Source organism: Pan troglodytes, chromosome 2 (genome assembly GCF_028858775.2).
Source record: "Pan troglodytes isolate AG18354 chromosome 2, NHGRI_mPanTro3-v2.0_pri, whole genome shotgun sequence".
NCBI classification, from domain to species: Eukaryota; Metazoa; Chordata; class Mammalia; order Primates; family Hominidae; genus Pan; species Pan troglodytes.
This window is the reverse complement of record NC_086015.1, coordinates 184032749-184045583: the sequence shown is the minus strand read 5'-3', so window position 1 is coordinate 184045583 and position 12835 is coordinate 184032749. Positions and strand designations below refer to the sequence as shown.

At 39.0% G+C, this 12835-nt stretch overlaps 1 protein-coding gene across 2 annotated transcripts in view; it reads left to right on the top strand.

Moving 5' to 3' along the window:
• The first annotated feature begins 2161 nt into the window (after nucleotides 1-2161).
• Nucleotides 2162-12835, top strand: part of CCDC39 (coiled-coil domain 39 molecular ruler complex subunit) — a 260910-nt gene continuing 250236 nt past the window's right edge. Inside the window, exon 1 of one of the 2 annotated variants that reach the window (XM_054682367.2) lies at nucleotides 2162-2313. The gene's annotated coding sequence lies outside the window, so the exon portion shown is untranslated. The remainder of the gene's footprint in view (nucleotides 2314-12835) is intronic. The other variant, XM_003310126.6, reaches the window with a different exon arrangement.

The following is a 12835-nucleotide window of genomic DNA, read 5'->3' as shown; positions in this document are numbered from 1 at the left end:
ACAATGACTCGATTCACTTAATGAGGAAAACATATACTTTCACTTAGCAAGAGATTTTTCTAAGATTGCCTGGGAAGATAATGGGTCCCCAACAGAGCTGAGAAGTGGGCTCTTGTTTCCAGCTAAGGGTGGATCAGGAAGTATAAGAACAGAACATTTGGCCCATGTCATAGGAGTTGTAGTTGGAAGGGTCCTGCAGGATAGTGTCCAAAGAATCCATGAAACCAGCTTTAAGTGTGACTCAGCTTTAAACATCTGCCAAAACCAGAGAGTGCAAAGCCGTCTTAAAATAGTACCAGTCAAGGAAGAACTTTCTGCTTCCCTTTCTTCTCCTCCCTCCTCGTGTTCCAACTAAGAGGGGTCAGCTACAGCAGCTGAGAATGTGAGAAGAGGTGAACAAACAAAACAAAGATTACCATGTTCCCTTTTGCAAAGACAGATAGATGGCCTGCCACAATTACACCCTAACTGGGTAAAGGAGTGAGTGGAGGGAATCCTATTTTTATTGAAGGTTGAGGCTGAGTGCGGTGGCTTACGCCTGTAATCCCAGCACTTTGAGAGGCTGAGGCTGGTGGATCACCTGAAGTCAAGAGTTCAAGACCAGCCTGGTCAACATGGTGAAACCCCGTCTCTATTAAAAATACAAAATTAGCTGGGTGTGGTGGTGCATGCCTGTAATCCCAGCTACGTGGGAGGCTGGGGCAGGACAATTGCTTGAACCCGGGAGGCAGAGGTTGCAGTGAGCCGAGGTTGTGCCATTGCACTCCAGCCTGGGCAACGAGAGCGTAAACTCCGTCTCAAAAAGAAAAAAAAGGAAAAAAAAATGAAGGTTGAAGTATTGATTAACATAATGGCCTGGGCATTGGAGTTTCACCTTCTAGTCTGTGTAATGTGGTTTAAAGTGGTGATTCAACTTTGTATTGCCTAAGCATGAAAAGGAAAGTTAATCCTCCAAGGATCCAGAAACAAATTCCTTTATTGAATATAATTTTCTGAGGGATAGTGGGAAATAATAATTTCCTGAGATCTATTGATTAGAAATGTTCTATTTCTTTTGTGTCTTTAACTGCTCCCTCTATATTGGCTACTTTGCACAAGCATTTAAACGTGTTCAAGTCACCTCTATTTTAAAGAAAACACCTCATCTCCACACTCTAGCTATATTGATCTCTTGCTGTCTTCTTCCTTTTAAAGTCAAACTTCCAGAAAACATTAGGTGGGTGGCACGGGTGACTCTCCTAGGACCCTGAATTCCTGATTTCAGCAGTGGGCACATGATTCTGACTCCACAAATCATAATGAGCTATCTCTATGGGAACAGTGATTGGTCTAAGGAGTAGGTCTGTGACATAAACAGTTTTAGTCAGAGTACATACTTCCTTGAGATTACTACTCGGAAGTTGAGAAGCCTGAAGCTCCTGGGAAACCTAGTTTTTGCCTCCACTACCTTACTGATCATGCACTTGCAAGATTAAGTATTTCCAATATTTATTATTATAAACCACATATTATATCTTTGTTACTATCGCTGTAGTATATGACCTGGAACGGCTAGACTAAGGTATATGCATATTTTTTAAAAAACAACTTTACTGAGATGTAATTCATATATCATATGGTTAATCTATTTAAAGTACACAATTCAATGGTTGTTAGTATATTTATAGTTGTGCAACTATCACTGATACAGAATGGCTGGGCTCCCAGCTAAACCCCACCCTTAAGCCTGGAATCACGGCCTTGAAAACAGCTGACCCTGTTTTTCTACCCAAATGTTGTTTTTTTGGCCTGCCACGCCCCTATCCTGTGGCCATAAAAAAGACTTCAGCTGGCAGAGCAACACAAGCGGCTGAGCGGTGAGCAGAGAAGCAGCAAGAGTGTTGAAGACTACAGATAGACGCAGCTAACTTCAGATGGTGCGGCTTCAGGGAAAGATGACCCTCTTTCACCGTCTGCTTTCCAGTTCCCATCCCACCAGGAGCCACCACTCAATCAAATCCTCCGCATACACTACTCTTCAATCCGTTCATATGACCTAATTCTTCCTGGACGCCGGACAGGCACCCCGGTGCCGAGAGGCCAGGGCTTGGACGCTGCTGTGAGGCCCGCACAGAGCCTATTCCCGCCAGAGAGGAGTGACCGGCCGGTTCCAGCATTCGCTCGCTCCGGTTCCCGCACTCGCACGCTCTGCCGCCAGGATGGCAGGAGGCGAGATGAGTGAAATGAGCTGCTCCAGTTCCCGCCCACGAAGGGGGTTAAGGTGAAGGGAACAATCCTGTCTCATCTGGGGGCCTGTCCAGGATATGAAAAACAGTGAGTTAAAATGAGGAACTTTTGGATCTGTGTCTTTTCCAAGATTGTGGCACCTCTCTCTTTCCTTTAGGTGAAAGGAATGTTGGTTTTGTTTCCCGTCAGAGAGGTCTAGCCGGTCTGAACCAGGGGAGGGATACAGTGATTAAAGAAACCCATTTCAACAGAGCAAGAGGCTCTTCCCTCAGGTCCCCCCAACTTAGAGGTACTTGAAGCTTTTTTTCTTTTCTAAGCGAGAGGATTCTTTTCCTACCTCAGCACTTTGCTTATGTTAGGGAGGCAACAGAGGAGCAACCCCTCCTGGCTGATAACTGCAAATTTGGCAAAGTCCATCTGGGACTTAAATCTAAATGAATCCATGCAGCCTCTGAAATACCTTCTTTTTTGGTCTCAAACTTGATTCTAAACTTCGGGTTGAGGGCCTAGAAAGGAAAACCAGATCTGAGGGAACCGAAGCCACGCAACAGTCCCAGTGTAAATGGGCAGGACCGATTCCTGCCAATTAACCCCCTGCTTCATGCAAGGAAGCCATGCTCCATGGCATAAATGAGGCCCAGGGAACTCAAAGGTTGTCGACAGCAGGGGAGGTAGAGGCACAGATGAGTGTGCGTAATTCCTATTTTCTAGGCCCTCCCTGCTTCCTGGGTGCAAGCCACATTGGCACCCATGGGTGGCACCTGCCAAGGTTGCCGAGACTCAGACAAAAAGAAGAGAAAGGGAGAATGCCCGCTTTCTTTCTCCCTCACACCTCGAAATTTCACTGAAAGAAGAAAGGGAATGAGAGACGCCAAATTCCCTGTCTTTCAGAATGGGTAACCAACAAACTTGACCACCTCCAGTTTATACTTAGAAATGCACCCTGGGACCAGATAGTACTTTAGGGGACCTCCTGAAAGTAGCCACCTTGGTCATTTAGACACAAGGAAGAGGCAGAAGCTTTAATGACCACCATGCAAGCCCACAGACCCCAGAATTCCTAAGGGTCACCTGTTAACTGCCACAGATGTGAAAAGAGCAGTTATCTCTCTCATAAAGTTTAACTGCTCCCATACAAGGTTTAATTTCTTTCACCAGGGTGAGACAGCTTGGGGTACAATGTTACTAGTATATTTCACTTTTTATTTCTGTAATATTTCACACTAGATTATTTCCTTGTATAATACATGTTTGATCCATGCATATTTGGCCTTGTAAAGCTTGTTTTTTCTCTCACCTCGAGGCCATCAAAGCTCCAAACAGGCAGGCAGCCAGAGCCTCGGACTATGGCTCCCTTTTGCTGGGGATCCTTGGGTAGACTTCTGGGAGGAATCCAACTGCCGCTTTCGTTAAACAACGGAAAGACTGGTCGTTGTCCATATCCTAATGGCAGTTAGATGTGCCTCTTCAGAGGGGGGAAATGATACAGAACGGCTTGGCTACTGGCTAAACCCCACCCTTAAAGCTGGAACCACAGCCCTGTGTGAAAACAGCTGACCCCATTTTTGCCCTCAAACGTTGCTTTTTGGCCTGCCATGCTCCTATCCTGTGCCCGTATAAAAAAGACTTCAGCTGGCAGAGCAACACAAGCGGCTGAGCGCCGGGTATATGCGCAGCAAGCAGAGAAGCAGCAACTGAGTGTCGGAGACTACAGATAGACGCCGCTAACTTCAGATGGTGTGGCTTCAGGGAAAAATCACTTTCTTTCCGCACCATCCCCTTTCCAACTCCCATCCTGCTGAGAGCCATTACCCAGTAAAATCTTCCACATACACTACCTTTCAATCCGTGTGGGTGACCTAATTCTTCCTGGATGCCAAACAAGAACTCGGGTGCCGAGAGGACAGGGGCTTGGATGCTGCTGTAGGGCCCGCACGGAACCTGCATCCGCCAGAGAAGAGTGGCCAGATCCAGGGTTCACTCTCTCCAGTTCCCACACTCCCTTGCTGGCACACTCTGTCTCACGAGGAGTGGCCAGTGGCAGGCTAAGTGAAACGAGCCACTTCCATTCCCACCCACGAAGTGGGTCAAGGGAACTATCCTGTCTCATTTCTATAATCAAGTTTAGAACATTTTTATCACCCCAAAATAATATTCTATGCCCATTAGCAGTCACTCCCCATTCCATCCCCAGTCCTTGGCAACCACTAGTTTACTTTGTCACTATAGATTTGTCTATTCTGGACATTTCATATAAACGAAATCATATAATGTGATTTTTTTTGTGGTGGTTTCTTTCACTTAGCATAATGCTATCAAGGTTGATCTATGTTGAAGTGTGTATGAGAATTTCATCCTTTCTTATTGCTAAATAATGTTCTACTGACTAGATATACCACATTTTATTCATCCATTCATCAGTTGATGGACATTTGAATTGTTTCGTTTTCTGGTAGTTATGAATAATGTTGCTCTGAACATTTGTGTACAAGTGTTTGTGTAGATGAATGTTTTCATTTGGCCTGAGTATATACTTAGGATTAGAATTCCTGGATCATATAGTAACTCTGTGTTTAACCTATCGAGGAAATGCCAGACTATTTTCCAAAGCTGTACCATTTTACATTCTCACCAGCAATGTACAAAAGTCCAAATTCCTCCACATCCTCACCAACACTTGTTATTGTCTGTCGTGTATATATATGCATGTATATACATACACACATACATATAATAGCACAATATATATCATAAGTATAAATATAAAATGTATGTATATGTGTACATACATACATATAGTGCAATCCTAGTGGTTTTGAAATATCTCATTGCGGTTTTGATTTACATTTCTGTAATGGCTAATGATGTTGAGCACCTTTTCATGTGCTTCTTGGCCATTTATACTTCCTTGTGGAAATGTCTGTTCACTTTGCCCACTTTTAATTTGTTATTTATCTTTTTATCATTGAGTTGTAACAGTTCCTTATACATTCTAGATACTAGACCCTTACCTGACATATGATTTGCAAGTATTTTCTCCAATTCTGTGGGCTGTCTGTTCATTTTCTTGGAAGTATCCTTTGATGAACACAAGTTTATTTTGATGGTATGTTTTGTTTAATTTCTCTTTGGTTGCTTATGCTTTTGGTGATGCATCCAAGAAACCATCATTTGAACCAAGGTAAAAATATTTACTCATGTTTTCTTCTAACATTTTTATAGCTTTAGCTTTTATATTTATGCTTATGATATATCTTGTGCTATTTTTTGTATATGGTGTGAGGAAGGGTCTAACTTCCTACATTCTTTTACATGTAACTATATAGTTGTCTCAGCACCATTTGTGAATATTCTATCCTTTTACTCATTGTATGGTCTTGGCAACTTCATTAAAAATCAACTGACTGGGCCAGGTGTGGTGGCTCACACCTGTAATCCCAGCACTTTGAGAAGGTGAGGCAGGAGAATAGCTTGAGCCCAGGAGTTTGAGACCAGCCTGGGCAAATAGCAAGACTCTGTCTCTACAAAAAATAAAAAACAACAACAACAAAAATAGCCAGGCATGGTGTCTTGTGCCTGTGGTACCACCTGTGGTACTTGGGAGGCTGAGGTGGGAGAATTGCTTAAGCCAGGGAGGTTGAAGCTGCAGCCATGATTGTGCCACTGCACTCCAGGCTGGGCAACAGAGTGAGACCCTGTCTTAAAAAAAATAAAAATAAAATAAAATAAAAAATTGGCCAGGTGTGGTGACACACACCAGTAGTCCCAGCTACTCAGGAGGCTGAGGCAGGAGGATTGCTTGAGCCTAGGAGATTAAGGCTGCAGTGAGCCATGATTAGGCCACTGCACTCTAGCGTGGGCAACAGACTGAGACCATGTCTCAAAACCAAAAAAAAAACAAAAAAAAAAACACTGTAAACTGAGTGGGATGGCATGTGCCCATAGACCCAGCTGCTCGGGAAGCTGAGGTGAGAGGATTTCTTGAGCCCAAAAGTGTGGTGTTGCAGTGAACTATGACAGTGCCTCTGCACTCCAGCCTGAGTAACAAGGCAAGACACTGTCTTAACAAAAAAATCAACAGACTGTAAACGTAAGGGGTTATTTCTACACTGTTAATTCTGTTCCACTGATGTATAGTCTGTTCTGTTTCATGACCATACTGTCTTTATTACAGTAGCTTTGTAGTAAGTTTCAAATCAGGAAGGGTGAGTCCTCCAATTTAGTTCTTTTTTCCTGATTGCTTTGGTTATTCTGAGTTACTTGAATTTCCATATTAATTCTAAGATCAGCTTGTCTATTTCTGTAAAAACTTCAGTGATGTTTTGATAAGGATTGCATTGACTCTGTAGATCAGTTAGGGGAATATTGTCATCTTAATAATAGTAAGTCTTCTAATCCATTATGAAGTGTATCTTTGTTTTTTTAGATCTTCTCTAATTTCTTTCAATAATGTTTTGTAATTTCCCGTGTATGTATCTCAGATTTTTTTTGTTGCTGTTGTTAAATTTGATCCTCAGTATTTTATTCTTTTTGGTGTCATTATCAAAAAATTATTTTTATTGATTTTCTTTCAGATTGTTCATTACTAATGTGTAGATATATAATTGATTTCTGTGTATTGGTCTTGTATTTTGCAAACTTGCTGAAACTGTTTATAGTTCTTGTAGTTTTTTTTAGTAGATTCCTTAGGGTTTTCTTTATACGGGATTATCATTTTCAAATAGAGATAGTTTTGCTTCTTCCTTTCCAATCTGGATGACTTTTATTTGTTTTTCTTACCTAATTTCCCTGGCTAGAACCTCCAGTACAATGGTGAATAAAAGTAATAAAAGCAGACACATTGTCTGTTCTTGATTTTAGGGGAAAGCATCCAGTATTTTACCATTAAATTGATGTTAACTGTGGGTTTTTTATAGATGCCCTTAATCTGGTTGAGGAATTTTCCTTCTGTACCTAATTTGTTGAGTGTTTTTATCATGAAAATGCATTTGATTTTGTCAAATGCTCTTTCTGCATCTAATGAAATGATCATGTGGGTTTTATCCTTTATTCAGCATATATATATTTTAAACTTTAACAGATAATACAAAATTGCTCTCAAAAGCTATAGCAATTTATATTTCCAAAAGAAATCATGAAATTTCCCATTTCCTCATTTTCAGCAATGGTTATTATTAAGTTTTTTTACCTGTCAGTCTAATAGATGAAAAATGCTATCTCATTGTTTTGTTTCTGATAACTAATGAAGTTGAAGATGTTTTAATATTTTTGTTACTTTTTCTTGCAAATTGCTTGTCAATATCCTTTGATCATTTTTTCTACAGCCTCTTTTGTCTTTATTGTAAATTTGTGGAAGCTTCTTATATATTATAGCGATTTATTCCATGCCAGTTATGAATATTATAGACATTTTCTTCAAGGTCATAAAAAGATAATTCTGGAGAATAGAAGAAATCACTTTGCCTCAAACACATTAAAATGACTTTTTACCTAAGATCTTAGGTTAAAAATATATAAAACTCAGTGACTCTTTTTTTAGGCCTTAAAAAAAGTCAAGGGTTTTTCATCACATCTTTGACACATTTAAAATTATATTCTCAGATTCTACTGATGCCTTTTTGCTAAAAAAAAAAAAAAAAAAAAAAAAAAAAGAAAGAAAACTGATCATAAAGAAACTGAAAGTTTCTGGGTGTTAAAAACTATCATTATAACTACGTCTCATAATTTTCCATGCTTCCTTCTGGTCTCTTTCAATTATATACTAACCTGCTCTTGCCTGCTGAGATGAATTGTCATTCCCAAAGAAAATGGTAGTTTGTGTCTTTCAAAGAATTTTAATAGTTCGTCCCAGTTGCTGAATTTAAAGGCATAACGTTGCTTATAATATATTCTTATTATACATTTAATATCTGTAGAATCTTTTTTTTTCTTTTTTTTGAGATGGAGTCTTGCTCTGTTGCCCAGGCTGGAGTGGTGCGATTTCGGCTCACTGCAACCTCCACCTCCCGAGTTCAAGCCATTTTCCTGTCTCAGCCTCCTGAGTAGCTGGGATTGCAAGCACACGCTACCATGCCCGGCTAATTTTTGTATTTTTAGTAGAGACGAGATTTCATTACGTTGGCCAGGCTGGTCTCGAACTCCTGACCTCAAGTGATCCACCTGCCTCAGCCTCCCAAAATGCTGGGGTTACAGGCATGAGCCATGGCGCCTGGCCTGTAGAATCTTTAAGTTAATTTACCTCTCTCATTCCTGATCTTGGTCATTATATCTTTGCTTATTTTTTCTGATCAGGCTGGCTATAGGTTTGTCAATGTTACTCATCTTCTCACATAACCAGCTTTGTTTTTATGTATTGTTCTCTAATGTTTTTCTATTTCCTATTTTATTGACTTCAGATGTAGTCCTATTATTTACTTTATTCTGATTAGTTTGGATTTTATTTTCTTTCCAAGTTTTTTAAGATAGAAGCTAAGCTCATTGCTTAACAAACTTTCTTTTTTTCTAATATAGGTGTGTAATTCTCTAGATTCCCCTCTAATGCTTATGGTGTATTCCACATATTTTAACACGTTATATTTATATTAGTTTCAAAACTCAAATTTCCTTATTGATTAATTTGACCTATTAGTTACTTAGAAGTATGTTTTTTAAATTTTCAAGTTTTGAGGGATTTTTCAGATATTTTTCTGTCATTGATATCTGATATAATTATATTATATTCAAGAACATACATTGTATGATTTCAATTCTTTCAAATGTTTAAGTTTTGTTTTATAACCCAAGACGTATGGCCTCACTTTATCAATGTTCCAGGTGCATTAAAGAGAATGTTTCACTTTTGTTTTGGATATTTTGGGTTTTTGTTTTAGCAACGGGGGTCTTGCTCTCTCACCCAGGCTGAAGTACAGTGGCATGATATAGCTCACTGCAGCCCTGAACTCCTGGGCTCAAGCGATGCTCCCACCTCACCCTCCTGAGTAGCTGGAACTAAAGATAGTGTATATATTTTTTTGGGGGTGGATTGTTTTGTAAATGTCAACTAGGTCGAGCTGGTTAATAGTGTTGTTCAAGTCTTTTATACCCTTATGGATTTTCTGTCTACTTGTTCTGTTATTGAGTCAAGGGAATTGAAATCTCTGACTCTAACGGTGGGCTTCTCTATTTCTCCTTGAAGTTCATAGACTTTTTTTGCTTCATTTGCTTTATTTTTTAATTTTTTTCTTCATCTGCTGGTAAGAACAAAGATTCTTCATGTATTTCAAAGCTTTGTTATTAGGTGTTTAAATATTTGGAATTATTTGGGAGACCGAGTTCAATTTCTTGATGGGTAGCCAAAATAAATAAATCCATAAATGTTTAGGGTTATTATGTCCTCTGGACAAATTGATCATTTATTATAAAGTTACCCTCTTTATTCCTGAAAACATTTTTTGCTCTACAATATACTTTGATATTAATAAAGTCTCTACCATTTTATTTTGATTAGTGTTAACATGGCGTGTTTTTTCTGTTAACATTTAACTTGTTTGTGACTTTGTGTTTAAAATGGATTTGTTGTAAGTAGGATATTGTTGAGTCTTATTTACCTTATCCAATCTGACAATATCTGCCTTAAAATAACTTTTTAAATTTTTATAGATTTAGCAGGTACACATGCAGTTTTGTTAAGTGGATACATTGCATAGTGATAAAGTCTGGACTTTTAGTGTACCCATTGCCCAAATAGTGAACATTGTACCTAATAGGTAATTTTTCAACCCTCACACCTTCCCACCTTTTGGAGTCTCCAATATTACTCTACTCTTTATGTCCCTGTGTACCCATTATTTAGCTTCCACTTATATGTAAGAACATGCATTTATTTCCGTTAGGGTCTTGGCCTCCAGTTGTTCTATACACATTGCTGTAAAATACATGATTTCATTCTTTTTTTATAGCTGAGTAGTATTCCATGGTGTATATACCCTACATTTTCTTTATTCAATCATCCATTGATGGACATTTAGATTGATTCCATGACTTTGCTATTGTGAATAGTGCTGCGGTAAACATTCAAGTGCAGGTGTCTTTTACATAAGGATTTCTTTTGATAGTTCCACTTTCAGCTCTTTGAGAACTCTCCATACTGTTTTTCTTAGAGGCTGTACTAATTTACATTCTCACCAACAGTGTATAAGCATTTTCCTTTCTCCACCTTCTCACCAACATATATTGTTTTTGACTTTTAGTAATAGCCATTCTGAATGGTATAAGATAGTATCTCATTGTGGTTTAAATTTGCATTTCTATGATGATTAGTAATGGTGAGCATTATTTCATATGTTTGTTGGCTGCTTGTATGTCTTCTTTTGAGAACTGTCTGTCCACACCCTTTGCTCACTTTTTAATAGGGTTATTTGTTTTTTTCTTGTTGACCTGTTTGAGTTCCTTGTAGATTCTGGATATTAGCCTTTTGTTAGATGCATAGTTTATGAATATTTTTTCCCATTTTGTATGTTGTCTGTTTACTCTGTTGATTGTTTCTTTTGCTGTGCAGAAGCTTTTTAGTTCAATTAAGTCCCATTTGTCTATTTTTGTTGCATTTGCTTTTGAGAACATAGTCATAAATTATTTGCCTAGGTCAATGTCCAGAAGAGTTTTTCCCAGGTTTTTTTTTTCTAGGATTTTCATAGTTTCCAGTCTTATGTTTAAGCCTTTAGTCCATCTTGAGTTAATTTTTGTATATGGTAAGATAAACGGGTTCAATTTTATTCTTCTGTATATGGCTATCCAGTTTTCCAGCACCATTTATTAAATAGAGTGTCCTTTCCTCCCAGTGTATGTTTTTGTCAGCTTTGTCTAAGATCAGTTGGTTGTAGATATTTGGCTTTATTTCTGGGTTCTCTATTCTGTTCAATTGATCTATGTGTCTATTTTTATACCAGTATAATGCTGTTTTGGTTACTATAGCCTTGTAGTATAATTTGAAGTCAAGTAATGTGATGTTTCCAACTTTGTTCTTTTTACTTAGGATAGCTTTGGCTACTCAGGCTTTTTTTGGGTTGCATATGAATTTTGGAATTGTTTTTTCTAATTCTGTGAAAAATGACATTGGTAAGTTGATAGAAATTGCATTGAATCTGTAGATTGCTTTGGGCGGTATGGTCATTTTAATGATACTGATTTTTTCAGTCCATGAGCATAAGATATTTTTCCATTTGTTTCTGTCCTCTATGATTTCTTTCATCAATGTTTTGTAGTTCTTCTTGTAGAGATCTTTCATTTCCTTGGTTACATGTATTCCTAGGGGTGTGTGTGTGTGTGTGTTTTGTAGCTATTGTAAATAGAATTGCCTTCTTGACTTGATTTTCAACTTGATTATTATTGGTGTATAAAAATGCTACTCATTTTTGTTCATGGATTTTTGTATCTTACAAATTCACTAAAGTAATTTATCAAATCTAAGAGTGTTTTGATGGAGTCTTTAGGGTTTTCTAGGTATAAGGTCATATCTGCATCAAACAGATAATTTGACTTCCTCTTTTCCAACTTGGGTGTCTTTTATTTCTTTCTTTCTCTTGCCTGATAGCTCTAGCTGGGACTTCCAGTACTATGTTGAATAAAAATAATAAAAATGGGCTTCCTTTTTCTGTTTCAGTTCTTACATGGAATGCTTTAAACTTTTCCTCGTTTAGTGTGATGTTGGCTGTTGGTCTGTCATAGATGGCTTTTATTATTTTAAGGTATGTTCTTTCAATGCTTAGTTTGTTGAATTTTTTTTAAACTATGAATGGATGCTAAATTTGCATCCTCCTCTCCTTCCTTCCTTCCTTCCTCCTCTCCTTCCTTCCTTCCTCCTCTCCTTCCTTCCTTCCTCCTCTCCTTCCTTCCTTCCTCCTCTCCTTCCTTCCTTCCTCCTCTCCTTCCTTCCTTCCTCCTCTCCTCTCCTTCCTTCCTCCTCTCCTTCCTTCCTTCCTCCTCTCCTTCCTTCCTTCCTTCCTTCCTCCTCTCCTTCCTTCCTCCTCTCCTTCCTTCCTTCCTCCTCTCCTTCCTTCCTTCCTCCTCTCCTTCCTTCCTTCCTCCTCTCCTTCCTTCCTTCCTTCCTCCTCTCCTTCCTTCCTTCCTTCCTCCTCTCCTTCCTTCCTCCTCTCCTTCCTTCCTTCCTCCTCTCCTTCCTTCCTTCCTCCTCTCCTTCCTTCCTTCCTCCTCTCCTTCCTTCCTCCTCTCCTTCCTTCCTTCCTTCCTCCTCTCCTTCCTTCCTTCCTCCCTCCTCTCCTTCCTTCCTTTCTCCTCCCCTTCCCTCCCTCCCTCTCTCCCTCCCTCTTCTTTCCATTCTGTTGTTTCTTTCCGTTCTGTTGTTTCTTTCCGTTCTGTTCTTTTTTTCCGTTCTGTTCTCTTTCCGTTCTGTTCTCTTTCCGTTCTGTTCTTTCTTTCCGTTCTGTTCTTTCTTGTTTCCTGGCTTTGGTATCAGGGCAATCAATATTGGATTCATAGAATGAGCTAGGGAGGATTCTCTCCTCAGTTTTTTGGAACAATTTCAGTAAGATTGGTACCAGTTCTTCTTGTAGGTCTGGTAGAATTCAGCTATAAATCTATCTGATCTTGGGCCTTTTTTTAAATTGGGAGATTT